Genomic DNA, 12,336 nt, shown 5'->3' with positions numbered 1-12,336 from the left:
AATAAAAAAGATATCTTTTCATTGAAAAAAAAATCTTTTTTTTAATCAAGATAATAACGCCCAGACAAATCTTAAGTAAATTTGTGTTAATTATAACATTAGCAAAAAACAAAAAAACATAAAATTAGTTACTATAATTTACTGTTAATAACTAATTTACTATGTCATTGGATTACTAAACAAATTAGTTTTTGATAGTTTATATTTATGTTGTGTTGTTGATTTATTGTTGGAATCAAACATGAAGAACTATTTATTTTTAATTAATAAAAATATTTAAAATTTAATATTTTTAGATTAATCTAATTTTATTTTTTTAAAAAGAGGTGAACAAATTTTAGTTAAAAAAATTAATTAAATAAATAAATTTTTTAATTATTTCATATAATTTAACAAATAATATATTTATTATTTAAATATAATGTTATATCGATAAAGAATAAAATTGTTTATTATAAAATTTTATTTTATTTGATAAACATTCAAAACATTAGAATTTAATTATATAATTTTACTAATTCACTCAATTTAAAAATTTAATTCAATTCTATATTATTAGAAGTTTTCAAAGAGGTCATAAACTAAAAAAAAAATACTCGTGGTGAACCATAGGAATTAGGTCTATGACATTAGGTAATATCAAAATAAGGGCTAAGACTAAAAAGGGATTAGGTTTGTGATATGATCATCTGATCTCATATTCTGTTGGTTCAAGAATGTTCGCTGATTTTTCTTTATTTTTGTTGAGCATTTAAGCTATTTTTTCCAAAATGATATTTTTTTCTTACAAAAAATTAGTCATTATCCATTTTATTAGACAAATGACTACACTGTTTTGGATTGGTCTATACTTGAACAATAAAATATAAAAAAAAAATTCCAAATTTGTTCGTATAATATAACACTCCAAATTTTTAAAAAATTAAATAATAATGTATTATTTTATTTAAAAAAAATTAATCTCTTAAAAATAATTAAATTAAATTTTATGATATTTTAAATTTAAAATTTATTAAAATTTTTAAATTAATTTTATTATTATAATAAAATATTTAAAAAAAATATAAAAGAATTATTATTATTATTATTATTATTATTATTATTATTATTTAAAAGAAAAAAAAAGGAAGTGGCCGAAGCCTTTAGTCATATGCATTATATATATATATATAATTGAAACATGCTTTATGCTTATATGCCTAGGTATAAATAAATATATATGTATATATAATCAAAGGTAGAGAAATGGGAACGTGGCGCCAATGAGTAATAGTTCAAATAACATAGTCTCTCTATACTTAATTAAGAGGTTGCGGATTCGAGTCTCCTATTTTTGATAAGAAAAAAAAAAAAAAGGAAACGTGGCTTGTTTATATAAAAACATAATGTGATACATTTCTTTTATTCCATATCATCATTCTTCATTTCATTCTTATCATCACCACCCAAAGAAAGAAAAAAAATAGAGGGAGAGAACGTGAGTTTCCATGGAACGTGACCCACACCAAAAATTCTATTTTCGATTTTTTGTGATTTGTAACTCCAATAAAAAATCTAATTCGATAAAAGTGTTTATATTCTGCTTTTCTATATGTTACCGTTACTTTTGTTTGATGGAAGCTGATGGTAATATTAAACCACTCTTCCACCTTAACCCATAACAACAATAAAGACGTCTCACGGCCCACAAATTCAGCCCAATAGAATACACAAATTAAATGATAATTTAATCTTTATCTTATCTTATAGTTATCTTTATCGTTATCTCTATATCTTTATCTTTATCTCTATATCTTATCTTTATCTACTTTTATCTTTCATAGGCCAATACTCTATATATACTTAATTTTACTTTCATAGTTTACAATTCATTCAATCAACAATCAATAAAATTTCTTCATCTTTTTCTTTCACAATTCTTTTATTTTCCTATTCTTTCATAATTTTATTATGGTATCAGAGCTCCTCTTGAGCTCTGCTGACATCCATGGATCAAGGAGAAAGGGCACACCAACAACTTCATCCGGAGTCTCTTTTGGACCTTTCGTCAGCCCAACACTTTTCTTTCATGGCACTTCCTTTCAATGAAGAAGCTCGTCCTTCAAACCAACTTGAGCTTCTACCAAGTCCAACTACTCATTATCTTTGTTCCTTCGATACCTTTTCTACTGTTAACAATTCTTCAAATCGAGATTCATTCTTGAATACTTGGATCATTGATTCTGGTGCCACAGATCACATTGCATCAAATTTGTCTTGGTTTATTTCTTACACACAAATTTCTCCTATTATTGTTCATTTACCAAATGGTTCTCGAACTACTGTTTCTTATAAAAGTATCGTTCAATTTTCACCATCCTTGGTTCTTCATGATGTTCTTTATTTACCTCATTTTAACTTTAATATTATCTCTGTTTCAAAAATTACTTCAGCACTCATATGTGAACTCACTTTTTCATCTTCTTCTTGCACTCTACAGAGCAACAATTTGGGGACAATTGATTTGGCCAGAATGAGAGAGGGATTATATGTCTTTGAACCCAATTTCGGTAAAAATTCATCCACTACACACTCCATAAATTCCATCCAATCTCCACCCATTACACCTTCCAATATATGGCATTTTCGTTTAGGACACCTTTCTGGGCAAAGATTTAATCATTTACATAAACAATTTCCTTTTATCTCTATGCATCATGATGAGGCTTGTGACATTTGTCATCTTTCTAAACAAAAGAAACTTTCATTTTCTCAAAGCTTTAACAAAGCCAATGCAAGTTTTGATTTATTACACTTTGACATTTGGGGTCCGTTTCGACAAAATTCTATTCATAATCATAAATATTTTTTTACTATTGTTGATGATTTTAGCCGCTTTACATGGGTTACTTTATTAAAATCAAAAGGAGAAGTACAGAATCAAATAAAAAATTTTATTACTTTAATTGAAACACAATTCAACTCCAAAGTCAAATCTATTCGTTCCGATAATGGACCAGAATTTATTTTACCTGATTTTTATGCTTCAAAGGGCATTATTCATCAACGTAGTTGTGTTGAAACTCCTCAACAAAATGGAAGGGTAGAACGCAAGCATCAACATATTTTGAACATAGCTCGTGCTCTTATGTTTCAATCTAATTTACCATCATCTTTTTGGTCTTATGCTGTTAGACATGCTGTTTATTTACTTAATAGAGTTCCATCATCCGCAATTAATTTTAAAACACCATTTGAGATTTTATTCAATCATCCACCAAATTATCATGACATTAAAGTTTTTGGATGCTTATGTTTTGTTTCTACCCAAATGGCAAATAGATCAAAATTTGATCCAAGAGCCAAAAAGGCTGTATTTATTGGCTTTCAATCTGGTTTTAAAGGGTATATTGTTTATGTTTTAGAAGATAAAAGAATTGAGATTTCTAGAAACGTGATTTTTTATGAAAAGATCTTGCCCTTAGTCACAAAAAATGTCCAATTCCAGACACTCAACCCAACATTGCCAAACACACCTTCTCAAAAACAAGATTCAGTTAGTCTTCCAGTTGAACCCTCACCTATACCCATTGACCCAACTCCACCTAGTTCTTTATTTTCTCCAACAACCTCTCCTTCTTCCTCACTATCGTTTCCTAACCAAGTTGAACCCATGACCATCGAATCACTTTCAACACTAGACACTAGTCCACCATCACCTTCTCATCCCCCGTCACCTTCTTCACCACCTGAGCAACCCCATCCTCGTCATTCCGACCGGCCTCACCGACCTCCAGCATATCTCTCTGATTACTTGTGTAATTCCTCTCTCATCTCTACAAATCAATCTCCCTCAAAGTGCAAGTATCCTTTATCTTCAGTCATGTCTTTTTCTTCTCTTTCATCTTCACATAAAAAGTTTCTTTTATCTCTACATTCTGACGTTGAGCCAAAGTCTTTTAAGGATGTCAATCAACACTCTAATTGGCGTAGTGCTATGAAAGATGAGTTGGATGCTCTTGAGCTGAACAAAACTTGGCGTCTTGTTGATTGCCCTGCAGGGGTTAAGCCGGTTGGCTGTAAATGGGTCTATCGCATCAAACGCAAGCCTGATGGTTCAGTTGATCGATATAAAGCACGCCTTGTGGCTAAAGGGTTCACTCAAACTGAAGGTGTTGATTTCTTGGAAACTTTCTCCCCTGTTGTCAAGCCTGCCACTATCAGATTAGTTTTGGCATTGGCCTCTATGAAGCATTGGCCTATACATCAGTTGGATGTCAATAATGCTTTCTTACATGGGGATCTTTCTGAGGATGTTTATATGACTCTGCCACCCGGATTTATATCTCCTCAACCGAATCAATGTTGTAAGCTACTAAAGTCACTGTATGGTTTACGACAATCTAGTCGTATGTGGTATGACAAACTTTCTCATCTTTTGCTATCTCATGGATATCAGCAGACCTCATCTGATTATAGTTTATTTGTCAAATTCATTGGTGATCAAATTTCTATCCTTTTAGTCTATGTTGACGACATTGTTCTCACTGGTAATTCCATTTCTGAACTTGCTGCCATTAAGTCTATTTTACATCAACACTTCCGAATTAAAGACTTGGGCCCATTAAAATATTTTTTGGGTATTAAAGTTGCTCAATCGGAGAAGGGAATTTGCTTATCTCAGAGAAAATATTGTCTTGATCTTTTGGATGATTCTGGTTTATTAGGTGCTAAACCTGCCTCTGTTCCAATGGATAGTACCACAAGACTATATCAAGACAAAAGTCCCTTGCTATCCGACCCTTTTGTATATCGTCGTTTGGTTGGCCGTCTTATCTATCTCACCACTACTCGACCGGACATCATGTATGCCACTCAACAATTAAGTCAATTCATGGCATCTCCTACTGAATCTCATCTTCAAGCTGCCAAGCATGTGTTACGATATCTGAAAACTAGTCCCGACAAAGGACTTTTCTTTCCAAGGGAATCAGAAATTCAGCTTCTCGGCTTCAGTGACTCTGATTGGGCCGGATGTCCTGACACTCGGCGATCTTTAACAGGTTATTGTTTCTTCTTAGGCAGTTCTTTAGTTTCTTGGAAGACCAAGAAACAAACCACCATTGCCCGCTCTTCCACGGAAGCAGAATATCGTGCACTTGCCAACACAACTTGTGAACTTCAATGGATATTAAATGTGTTACAATTTTTACGCATCTCTCCTATCCGCCCACCAGTTTTATATTGTGATAATCAAAGTGCTCTTCATATTACTGCTAACCCGGTTTTTCATGAACGGACCAAACATTTAGAGGTTGATTGTCACTTGGTTCGACAAAAAGCTCAAGCTGGAGTGATGAAACTTCTCCCAATTCCCTCTTCTGGGCAACTAGCTGACATCTTCACCAAGCCTTTGTCTCCTCAACCCTTCCATCTTAATCTGAATAAGCTTAGTGTTCTTGACATCTTTCATCCTCCAGCTTGCGGGGGCGTATTAAACCACTCTTCCACCTTAGCCCATGACAACAATAAAGACGTCTCACGGCCCACAAATTCAGCCCAACAGAATACACAAATTAAATGATAATTTAATCTTTATCTTATCTTATAGTTATCTTTATCTTTATCTCTATATCTTTATCTTTATCTCTATATCTTATCTTTATCTACTTTTATCTTTCATAGGCCAATACTCTATATATACTTAATTTTACTTTCATAGTTTACAATTCATTCAATCAACAATCAATAAAATTTCTTCATCTTTTTCTTTCACAATTCTTTTATTTTCCTATTCTTTCATAATTTTATTAGGTAATGTAACTCTTCTATCCCTTGAGTTCGGCCAACTAGAATTCTAAGAGGCACAGACAATTTTGAACGTTTTTTTTCTTCGGCAGCTCGTCTAGAAAACTTCTCCAGAACTTCGAGTATTTTGATTTCGTACGGAGGTAGGATTTCGGTAAATTCTCACCAATTAAATTTATGTTGGATAAGTGAATGATTATTGTAATTGTTGACGTTGTCACTGTTATCCTAACTACTAGAGTTGTTGCATGTCGCGATTAAGAGTTGCAATGTTGCTGCGGATAGTGGATAAAGCTGTGGTTGCGGCTGCCGTTGGGTGCGAGCCGAGAGAAAAGGGTTTCTTTGAGGCGTTTAGTTTATGGGTTCGACAATCGAGGTAGGGGGTTTTATTTTTAAAAATAATTAATAGTTTTTAAGTTAAGAATGCCAAAAGGTTTATTGAGTAATTGCAAATAAATTGTGTTTGTCTGGACTGATTGAATTTGATGAATAAGTGTTAATTGTGAGAATGATTGAGTTTGATGAACGTATATGAATTCTTGATTGTTTGAATTGTGGCTGAAAATACATTACGTTTATGCTTTGATTAAATGACATATGAATTAAGGAATTATGAAAGTGAGGGAGGTTATGTCCGGGTTCTTGTAACCATAAATGAAAAGGTGGTTTTGGTTAATGTTAAATGTAAAAAGAATATGATCGGGATATTTTGTAAAGTTTGAATGAACGTGCGGCTTGTTCCTTTGGTCTTAATAGCAAAAAGTTTGAAAGAGAGATGAATTTTATTGAAACAAAAAGAGGCTTAACTTTAAAGAAAATGATTTGATTTTTGAAAATTATTTGATATTTGAAAATGGACTGATTATTGAAAAGGATTTGATATTCAAAATGATTGAGAGATTGTTTGGTTGGGATCTTGGAAGGGTGGCATAATCTGAATTTTAGAGAAAATGCTGCCGAAATTTTATAATCTTTGAGACTTTATTTGAAATGTTATTTTAAAAGATTTAACTTATTATTAATAGTATTTATGTGATTATTATTTGAAAATCTTTGATATGTGGTTTTAATTAATAGAAACAAAATTTTGTGGAATTTTCTTAAAAACTGTAATGTAATACCGACGTAAAGGCTTAATATTAAATAGATAATAAAGAAAAATGGGTTAGTAACGCCTTACTTTTGGTATGATCATGACGTGCTAAAAGTTAGGGTGTTACATATAGCAAACTAAAGTAAACTACTTTAAAAAGGTAAAATAATTGAAGTTGCATGTCTGAACAAAAAGAAAGGTGAGAAAGCTAACAGGGTTTATGTATCTAAAAATCGGAGTGGAGTTCTATCACTTGAGTGAACATCTGTTGAGGAAAAATATTTATTTCTTTAAAGATTTTGGTGTCTTTGCCTTGCCAGATTAATCAGAGAATCACTGCCGCCAGCGCCAGGTCATTCCTCCTTTGCCATCACTGTTTTGCATTCTTTCCACGTTTTGACTACTATCGCGACGGTTCCTGGTTGTTGCTCGTCATTGCTATTGCATCAAGGTGAGAGTCGCTTCTCCGCACTTAGGGCACACGTCTTCTGCGTTTTCAAATCTACTATGGATGAGTTGTTGGACCGGGATCCCATTGTTGAGTAGCTTGCAGATGAAGATCTTGACCTTTGAAGGATAACGCAAGTGCTGTCGGGCCAGGATTCTATTGTGGAGTAACTTCCAGATGAAGGTCTTCCTAATGGTGTTTTGGTTGCAAGTTTAAGGTATCTGATCAATTGGAGGATAGAAGAAGGAGAAAGTTATTTGGTACACGAAAGCTATAGAGTAGTGTCCAGGTTTTTCTTTTCCCTAGGTAATCATGACTTCACTTTCTTTAATTTCTGTTTGCATGATGCTATTTGCTATGTCTGAATTGAAGTTTGACTGGATTAGTTGTGCATTTTATGTTCTGTTCTGTGTGATTAACTGATTCACCCACATTAAGTTTGGGTTTGTATTTTATTATTGGTAGACTGAAATAGGTCTATAATTTCTGATCCAGGAGTCCTCAAAATTTTTTACTAACCTTCCTACTCTCTAGTAAGCTCCTCAAAGCCTAAGATGAGTTTGAGCTACTGTTTGCTTTAAAAAAAAAATATGAAATAGCAGCCTTTATAGATTTTACTAACTAGTGAGTCCTATTTTATTGCAATCCTCTAAGTTTGCTTGGCTAGCATAGCTAGATTGAATAATTTGAGATATTTTATACCTAATTTTCTGTGCTTCTTATCTCTGCAAATTATATCCCATTTGACCTACCACTGTTTTTATTTTGTACCCTTTTGGCTTCACCAGAAGTTCATTATTTTGCTCTGAATATCGTTAATTAGTGAGTCCAGTAGCTTGAAACAACTCAATGTGTAGAAAGGAACAACTGTGGCAACGACTTTGATAAGAACCTCTCTTCTACGGACTAAGAATAGTGATATTTTCCAATTCGAAAGCATGTTATCCACTTTGTCCTTTATATAGTTAAATGTACTCCTCTTTGATCTGTTAATTACTACTGGTAGTTCTAAATATCTGTTATGGTTTTCTACATGTGAAATTTATAGGATATGAGCTAATTCATTTCTCATTGGAGGAGGGGGGTGTTCTTGCTAAAAAAGGTGGAAGATTTCTAAAAATTTATCCGTAAGTGCTTAGGATCTGCAGTAGACTGTGACATACCTCCTCATTAGATTTACCAAAAAGTATCGAATTGTCTGCGAAAAGTAGATGATTGACTATAGGAAACCTATTGTTGATCCTCAATTCTTCGATTTCTCGCATCTGTTCTCCTTTGTGGAGCAGATATGATAAACCTTCTGCGCAAATAAAAAATAGGTAGAGGGAGAGGGGGTTGCCTTGGCGCAATCCCTGCATGGTTTAAAAAAAGCATGAGATTGTCCTTCTATATCAAAAGAGTAGAATACAGTCGTAACACACTCTTTCATCCAATCTATCCATTTTTCGTAGAATTTCAACTTTTTCATGACCTTCCATACAAAATTCTGTTCCACCTTGTCATAGGCTATGCTCATGTCAAGCTTCATTGCCATCTTGTAGTCACCACAACTTTTATTATTCAAAAAATGCATAAGGTCGTGAGCTATTAATATATTATCACTAATCCGCCTTCCTTTGATGAATACACTATGGTTCTCACTAATCATCTTATTCAAGACTCTTTGAATCCTATGTACCAATATCTTTGAGATGATTTTATAGAAAACGCAGCTCAAACTAATGGATCTTATTTGAGCCATATTTTCTGCATTTTGAACCTTTGTATCAAATAAATATGCGTGTGATTAAAACTTCGCATCATCTTTTTTTTTTTGAGAAGAAACTTATAACTACCCCCGTAACATCCTTTTTAATCACCTCCAGTAATGTTGAAATTTTTTTTCTGTAAATCCATCATCACTTAGAACCGAAAAAGGATTTAATGAGAAGGTTGCTGTTTTTACCTCATCTTCAGTGACTTGTCTCACTAGTCTTCTATTAATCACATCATCAACCTGAGCCTCGATGTCCTCTATAGTTTCCATAGCTGGTCTTGGGTTAGAGGTAGAGAAGAGTTTTGTAAAATATTGCTGAGTAATCTGTGCTTCTCCCTTAGAATCAGTTTTATAACTGTCTGTGTCATCCTACAGCCTTTGGATCTTATTTTTTTGGTACTATTCTAAAATTTCACATAAAAGAATTTAGTATTTTGGTCCCTCTATTTCAGCCATTGAACCCTTGACTTCTCCTTCCAATACCGCTCTTCTTTCTTATACGCATCAGTTAGGTCAACCTCTAAATTCAGAATATGCCATCTGTCCGAGCCATCTTCTTTCTCCTTTTTCTATTGTAACTTGTTTTTGAGCTCAGTAATGAGTGTCGTCGAGTTGCTGCTGATATTTTTTTGCCACTCCACAAGCATATGATGACACTTTTTCAGCTTACAAAACATTTTGTACATAGGAGAGCAAGTGAATTGAGTTTGCCATACCTCTTTGACAACGTTTGAGACCTCCTCACTATCACACCACCTTTCTTGGGATCAAAACCTTTTCTTGGATCTCCTTTCATAACTGTTCGATTGCAATAGAAGAGGACAATGGTCGGAATCGGTGTCCTCCAAGTACATAAGCATTACTTTTGGATACGCTAGTCTCCATTGTGTTGAAGCCAAGCATCTGTCCAGCCTTTCTCTAACAAAATTATCTTCATATTTCTTATTGCTCCACATGAATTTGCTTTCAACATACCCCAAATTCACCAAATTACCTTCACTATTAAAATTATTAAAGGCCTCAATAGTACTTCTAGACTTCATATGCCCCCTTCTTCTCGTGGTACTCTGAGATGGCATTAAAGTCATCTATCACCGTAGAATATTGACCTAATCTGCGAATGATCTCCAAGATCTTACCAAATTGCTCATTCCTCCGATTCTCCTCACTGTGAAGATGAACTCCCACCACCTCCCATCGCTTTTGAGGTGTGCGATCAAATAATAAAAAATGAATCAAGAACTCCTAACTATGTCAAATCGTGATGTTAGCCTCCTCCTTCCACGCTAGCACCAAACTTCCTGCCAAACCCCTTGGATCCATGCAAAAAAGTGCACGAAACCCAACTTCTTACAAATATCTGACACCGTCAAGATATTGTTTTTGTCTCGCACATTAACAATACCTCGGGAAAATAGAATTTACAAATCCCTTGTATGCTGTGAACTATCATGTGTTTCATCAAACGCCGACAGTTGCACATCACCATCTTCATGGCTCTTCGGGTTCCCTTTCATGGGTGGCACCCTCCCCTTCATCAGCAGCAATAATGTCATCTTGGCTTATTTTCTAAGTTTGCAATCTTCTTTTCTTCTTTGGTATTTCTCTTTTTTCCAATAACAGTAATTATCTTTGATATAGCAAGATTTTTCAGATTTGGCTTCCGTTTACTCTACTGTCTTTCATGATTACTACATGAATTAAACACTAAACCTTCTATAATCTCCATGCCACCTCAATTCTGCATACTTGTGACTGTCTTATTTGCTGTAGATTCTGTTTTGCTTTCTGTATCCTCCGATTTCGGCAATAACCTTCCTGTTTTTTCTTCTTCCTTTTTTCCTTCTACACTTCGTGCTGCATACCCCCCCACTTCGTTCCTCCATAGTAAGTGTTGAGTTTAAAGAACTAAAATATTGTTAAGATGATGACTAAATATTATTGGGTTATTATCAAATTATTTGTGTGATTTATTTTATTTAGTGTACAGGAAATTAACTTAATTGAAATAGGCCCAGGAAGAAACAAAACAAGCCCAAACAGGCATCTGGCACACACACACACACAGTGGTCTATATCCAAATCCAACTTTTCAACTTAGTTGTTAACTAGGAATTTTAATTTCATTTCAATTGAACCAAACCACACCATCGAAACTATATCCTCTCTTCTCTCTCTTCTTTCTCTTCCTATACCCACGTGATATCTTAGAAGAAACAAAAGAAAATGGGAAACTCTGAGCTAGGGCAAAATGAAGAACAAAAAGTAATATTTCTAATTTCAAGCAAAACAAGCGAAGGTCAAAGAGGCTAGGGCAAAAGGCAAGATCACATCCAAGGGAAAATTACAAAAAGGAGTTTCCACATTTTTGCTTCATTGAAGCTCGGTGAAGAAATCTTTTCCTTGTATGCCTAGAAGTGGAAAGTTGAAAATGCTGAAGATGATAAAGCTTTGCTGTGAATCAACGCTAAAAAATCAAAAGGCACGGATGAAAAAAAGGTTGACAGAGAAGATTGAAGGTATGGTTGCATGTTTGATTCAGTCATTGCTTCTACCATCTCTCTCCTTTGTCATGCCATTGCTACTACTGATTTTGGGAGAAGAAGTCAAACAAGGTGCTGAAGCAAGTTTCAAGCCTAAGAAGCTTCATTCCTCTATTAACGGGATGAATGACCAAGGATTAGGGCAAGGAGTGAGAGTACAATATTTGGGTTTTCATAGCTCACTAAGGTGTTTATTCTTCTCCTTCATGGTTTTTATTGAGTATCTCATTTTCTCAGTCTAGTCTTTTTGTGTTTCAATGATAAAAATACAAAATGGTGAGGTTTATAAGAAAAATCTATTGAGTGGAAAAAAAGATAGAGTTAGACTTGGAGAAAAAGCCAAAGTTATATAAAAAATTCTTTGTTAGATTTTTTTGTTTTGTCGTCATGATCTTGAGGGGATTCCCTTGCAAGTTGGGTTAGTACTTTGCTGTTGAAAAGTTAGAGTGAGTTCCTAGTCAAGTCTGGCTTGGGTTAGAAACTGGACTTGTTCCAGATAGAATTGGATAGAATCCTAGGGAGATTGGTGATTGTAATCTGGTTGAAAGATAGTGAAATTCTATTATTGTTATGATGGAGACTGGATGTAGGCTACATTGCACTGAGTAACTGAACCAAGATACATATGTGTGTTATTATCCTTTCTCTTCTCTATTTCTAGTTCTGCATATAGGAGACAAAACTGAAGTATCTCCTGATTCTACTATTC

This window comes from Arachis hypogaea, chromosome 17 (assembly GCF_003086295.3).
Source record: "Arachis hypogaea cultivar Tifrunner chromosome 17, arahy.Tifrunner.gnm2.J5K5, whole genome shotgun sequence".
Classification (NCBI taxonomy): Eukaryota; Viridiplantae; Streptophyta; class Magnoliopsida; order Fabales; family Fabaceae; genus Arachis; species Arachis hypogaea.
This window is presented reverse-complemented; position numbering follows the sequence as displayed.